Raw genomic sequence first — 6,122 nt, forward strand, 5'->3', positions numbered from 1 at the left:
GCTACAATGTCGAGTAAAGGAGGCCTGAATATGGCACCAGAAACGCTACGCTTGACATTTGTGGATGTATACTATGATGTGCTGTCTAAACATCCATTTACTGTATTTTTGTAGGCTTAATTGCTGGAATAAACTGGTGTAACTTTGTCGAAGTATGATATCTATGAGTGTGTTGTCATGCCTTGTGATCAGTAAAGAATGTAAAACAAGGACTGTGCACTTTGTGTGTTTCCTTCATGTGGAAATCACAGAAGGTGCAGATGTGAAGCAGTTACTCCAGTAGAAGTCACTGTTTATCCTGTTTGTGTCTTTATTAACACCAAAGCTCTTTGTGAGCAGTTATTGGCTTCATAGTTAGTAAATTTTTTGCCCTTTGTTCATTTGTTCAGTGTAACTTTCGATTAATAAAACGGGCTATAGTTTAGAATAAGAGTCGGTTTAATAAAATATGTTCTTTCCTGTTTTAAACTGTTTCAGATTTGTGGAGTGATACAATATTTTGTATTGTTATGGCAGCAAATTCAATGGATGGTGCCAGGTACTCTACGACGGACTACCATTTTTGTAAAATATGATTTTGTTTCAGTATGACTGAATTATTTATTTATGTTTTGCTCATTTTTCTGCTAATTGACACCACAAGGTGATTCAATGCAGTTTTACTGAATACAGCAGGGGAGCTCAAATGTTTGCATAAATATAAAAATGTGTTTTCTGTGGACCTTTTGGAAAAACAAAAATCCATCCATCCTTCTATTCCACTTCATGTAATTCACAGGTGCAGCACCCAAGAGCCAAACCCAGCTATCTGGGTGGAAGCAGGGTAAACCGTGGACAGTTCACCACTGCATTATAACAGAGATACAGAGAACAACAGACATTCACCTCGGAGCAGTTTAGAGTTTCCAGTTCGACAGGGAGTTCCCAGAGAACAGGCAAACTCCCGACACAAAGTCTCTTCACAACTGATGAACAGAAAATGAGCTCTTCGGTTTTCAGGGTGCAAATATGACTGAACCACCGGGTGATAATTCTTCCATCCATACAAGATGATGTCCAGCAGTGGGTCGACACGTTAGGAATGGCGCACAGAGGGGATTTTCTACGGCAACTACGGCAAAACCCACTCATACCTCGGTAGAACATACAAACTCCACACGGTAAGTTTTAACCTTCTCGCTCTTCCAACATGCTGCCCAACATTGAACCTTATTCATTTTTACAACATAGAGTATACATTTGTGATGTATTTAAAGTAAAAGTCAAGTTCAGAGTCAAGTTAAATAAGCAGAAAGCAAAAAATAGGCTCATGTTATTGGGACGATTATGAAATATTTAGAATGTTTATTTACACTGGCGCACTGCATGTGGTGATTCCTTCTATGTTTCATACGTCCAGCATGCAAATATCCAAACAGATTGAAAGGTTTTCAATGATTTATGTGTTTGTTCTGATTGGAACAGCTGGTACGTGTGCAGTATTGATACCATTTCTAATGTCTGCCACTGTGTTTCTTCTGAACTGCACATATCAAATAGCAGCAGCTGCATCAGCATCAGCACGCCGTGTTTTTCTGGCTGTGTACTCATAGTGCAAATTATAAGGTGGGGCTGTTCTCCAGGGAAGTATGGAGAGGCATAAGATAAGGTTGAAGTTTCATGATTTGAAATTGACAGTATTTAAACCAGTAGTTTAGAGTTGGATGAGAAGCAGCCGCTTTGCACTCAGTCCATGACCTTTGTGTCAAACCGAGTATTCCTGCCTCTGTTGGTAGGGGATTAGTGTGACTGAGTGTCCCTGCTGCCACAGAGCACATGGTGAGTACATAATCAATAATGGAAGGCTGCACAAACACAGGCTTGCCCCGTGTGTTCGCCATGAGCAAAAGTACAAGCTGTTACACAGCAGACATGAGAATGGCATGACGATTTGTCATCCATTTGTCAAGTCGCTCAGTCACCAATGGAAAAAAAAGAAGAAAAAAAACCTTTGTTGGAGTCGTGCTTAAATTTTGTCTTTTTTAAAGTTCAACACGTTGATAAAAACAGATTCACACACTGCATTACATTTCCATTACGTTACACCATGACGGGTGAGCACATCACTGCAGTGCATGAAGCCACATGTTCAGAAACAGTTATTTTATGTATAAAGTCAGTTTATTTGAACAGAAGCCAATTGAGCAGCTGACTAAGATGTAATGGATGTCAAGTTTTCTGTCCCGCTGAAGATAAAATTCACAAAGCATATCAGCCAGACACAGATTCTAAGTTATTGTTGGAATGCTCAAGTCTGTTGCACATATACTAAGAAGAAGGTGTTTGAAAAGATCTGTTCTGTTCATATTTAATTGAATTGCTCACCTTTGGTTTGTTACAACTGAAATAAAAATCGTGACAACATATTGATGATAATAATGGTTTGGATATGCTGAAACTGACTGAGACTTAGTAAAACTTATATCAATGACTAGAAAAATGCATAGAAAAACATTGATCTGAAGTTCCACCCTCAAAGTTATTTTAAGCGAACAACCATAAACATAATTTCTGCAGAGAAAAATGTGAAGGATTAATAAAAAAAATAAAATAATGAAATGGAGAAATAAATCGAACATCACATTCAGGAGTTGAATAAGTTTCAACACTCATTTATTTATTTGCTTTGTTTTTTGTTTTGTTTTTTTTGACAACTTTTTGTTATGTGTCCACAGACATGAGAAACAACTCTCAAAGATAAACACTCAGAAGATAAACGTGAGCACTGAGATTAAGACTTCATCACAGGCCTTGGCCTGTTTCTGCTTCAGTCAAGCAGCTCCGAGCAGAAGTACCAACAGATCCCGGGGTCACTCGCCCTGAACGCCATTAACAAAAACAAAAACAAAAACAAAACAAAAAAACAATCCTTCATCAGCACGTTTTACTCTGCGGCGACACTTGACAAAGCAGCAGGCCAGTTATTTTTATTCTTCATGTTATACGGAGGGGAAAAAGAGAGAGTTAATATCATCTGTGTGATGAGACCCGACACAGAAATCTCCATTTATATACAAGACAGAGCCAAGAGGAAGGTTTCCGGTTAATCATTACAGGGATCATGAATGACAATACTTTACAAGCAGCACGTCAGGGGTGGAAAAGCTGTTGTCAGAAGCAAGCGGTAAGGCAGGAGAAATGGGGCAGGGGCACAGCAGAAGATAAGTGGATCTGCATGCTTCGATCCAGCGCTATGACAGTTAAGAAGCAGCCAAATATTAAAATAATCGACTCATGTGTCTTTCAACAATTACTGGCCAGCACACTAAAACTGTCTCACAAAGTGTTTTTTTATGAACATGATACCCTGAACCTATCAGGGCTGGAAGCATTGCGAATCATCTGCGAGTTGTAAACTAATAGGTCAAAGCCTTTCTGATGTGTGTGTGTGTGTGTGGGGGGGGGGGGGGGGGGGGGGGCTTTGATCGTTGAATACATAGCTCCAATTATTTTTTCCTTCCAGGACAGGGCTTTAATATATGATTTAAAATCTTTTTTTTTTTTTTAAAGAAACACTTTTTCTATATACTCTAGAAATACCATAACAATAAAAAAAATAATAACGTAATAAATAAAGATGCTTTGTGCATTCAGTGCAAAATGTTTAAGGAACATAATTTTATGTTTTCAAACTTTATAAATAATTAATATAACTTTGCATTTGTCTTCTGCACTAGCAGACACCATATACAGTCTGGATCTGTAAGATTTTTACAAAACAAACTTGATCACACCAAGATGACCCAAAAGGTTTACCTCAACTCACTCTTTGCGGTCAGCAGGGCGACGGACTAAATGCAATACACTCCCGGTTCAAGTCAGATTTTCTACACGTTTTCACAGCTTTAGGCTGCAAGGCTCAACAGGTTGTCTGGCCTGCGGCTCACGCAGTCCTAAAACATTTGTGAAACAAAAATCAATGTAAAACTGCAAAGGCATACTGGCTGGCTGACCATAACTTTGCAATTAAAAATCAACTCAATGCAGATTGTTTCTGGAAAATGTACCAAATATTGTTATTTGCTGGCAAAATAAGTCCTTGATCACTAAATTGTTCATTAAAGAGACATTTCGAGCCATCTTGGTAAGAACATTAAAAAAAAAAAGCTACTAGAAACCATCTCTGGATATGAAGAACACCAAGCTAGTCATACTGATACAAGAATCCGGTGGTCAACTATCGAGCGGCTACAGTACGGAAGCTAAGACAGCGATTGCTTTCAAAGGCAACATTTACAGTCGACGAGAATGAGACGCACGCCGCAGTGTATCCCTACAGGCGACACCGACACACTACAGAGGGTTTCTGATAATATTCACTCTCCATCACATCGATCTAGATCAATAATAAAATGTTCATGAAAAAGTTCCCTACAGCGTTTTTCTATCACTCCACAGAGAAGCCTAATCCGGGACAGATGTTTTAGCACAAACGTGAAAGACGACGACGAAGGAGGGGGAGAGGGAAACGGAGGAGGCGGGGATGAAAGGGAGGCACTATCTGGTGCGTGGACAAAAACTGTTGTCCACTCAAAGCAACTGCCCTCAACAGATTTCAGGTCCATGGTCAAATACAACTTTGTCCTTTCCATTGAGCTACAAGAGGAGTCTTAAATAGTAAACGCATTTACTGTAGCCACTCTGCTGGCCCATAACAGACAGAATAAGTGCTTATTTCTTTTTTTTTGTTTGTTTGTTTGTTAAGAAAAAGTACAATCACACACAGTACAGTTGCCCTCCCGCTCTTTCATACAAAATATTCTGTCAATTAAGATGCAATTGATTTCTTTCGGCTCTTTTACAGTTTGTTTGTTGTTTTGTTTTTGCCAAGAGTAGGAAGAGAAGTTACAGAAACTCAAAGCACAAATACTCTCTGAACAGAGAGCGATTAAAGTGTGTCGCTTGACATCATCGGTTCCTTTGAGTTAAAAGTTGAAGCTTGTAGCGCATGTTCTGGGGCCAAATGCTTAAAGTTTAAAGAATTACAAAACTGCAAGAAATTCCCAAAGGCTAAAAATTCCCACATTAAACTGAGCTGTTCTTCCATCATTGCTTGACTATTCCGGTCTCTGGTTTTCCAAAACAGTACAGTGAAGCCAGACACTCATAAACACTCCAAATGCAAACAACGGCCTCATTTTCTCATCACTGCTTTCGACTCGCCAACATTTCTCGATACGTGTGCAAATCAAAACATTGACAGCTTTAAACCGAATTTGGTATTTATGGACGCATTAATCGTCTCAACTCACCCTTGGCAAAAAGGACACTGGATCAATTTAACTTAATGTTGAAGTACTAAATTGAAATCCCTGGTTTTTTTTGTTCTCATCCCAACACAACTGCACAGTGATCAGTGATTGAATCAAATAAATAAATACATAAATAATAAAACAGTGCTTTGGTTAAAACAAGTGAGTGAATGATACCAAACATCAACTCAATAAAGACAATAAAGTGCCATGCAACAAAACTGTCAACGGTCCTGTCACAAAATAAAAATGTCAGTGCAGAAAATGTACAACAACAACGACATGTCCTTAAATATGAAGGATTATGTAAAAAAAAAAAAAAAAAAAAAAAAAGACTAAGAAGCACAAAAAAAAGCAGAGGCTTATGTTTTAGCTCCTGATCGTGGAATATTTCTTTTTTCCCCCTTAAACTAGAAGATGGACTCAGTTTTCATGTCACCAGAGAAAATTAATCAAACACAACGACAGCTGACCCGTTCGTCCCATCAAATCCCTCCTCGTGCTACGTTGAGTTTCAAAACGATGAGCAACAGCGATTCGCTATGTGTGAAACCTCCGGCGTGAAGCAAAGACTCTCTGCTGTGTGGAGCGCCGGAGCCGGTCCAAACTGAGGTCACGTGCAGCGGACGTACGGTGGATGCGAGTGGCGCCGGCGTCGTCTCTACGTGGAGAAACGTCCCGGGCGGACGTTTGCATTCCCCCCCACACTCAGCTCGATGCCGTTAATGGGCGGTGTTACAAACGCCTGGTTCACAGCTGGGACTTACTTTCAGCAATAATAAATGAAGGGACCGACCACTCGCGGTCCTTTAAGTTTTGATTTTTTTTCTA

This window comes from Blennius ocellaris (genome assembly GCF_963422515.1).
Source record: "Blennius ocellaris genome assembly, chromosome: 10".
Classification (NCBI taxonomy): Eukaryota; Metazoa; Chordata; class Actinopteri; order Blenniiformes; family Blenniidae; genus Blennius; species Blennius ocellaris.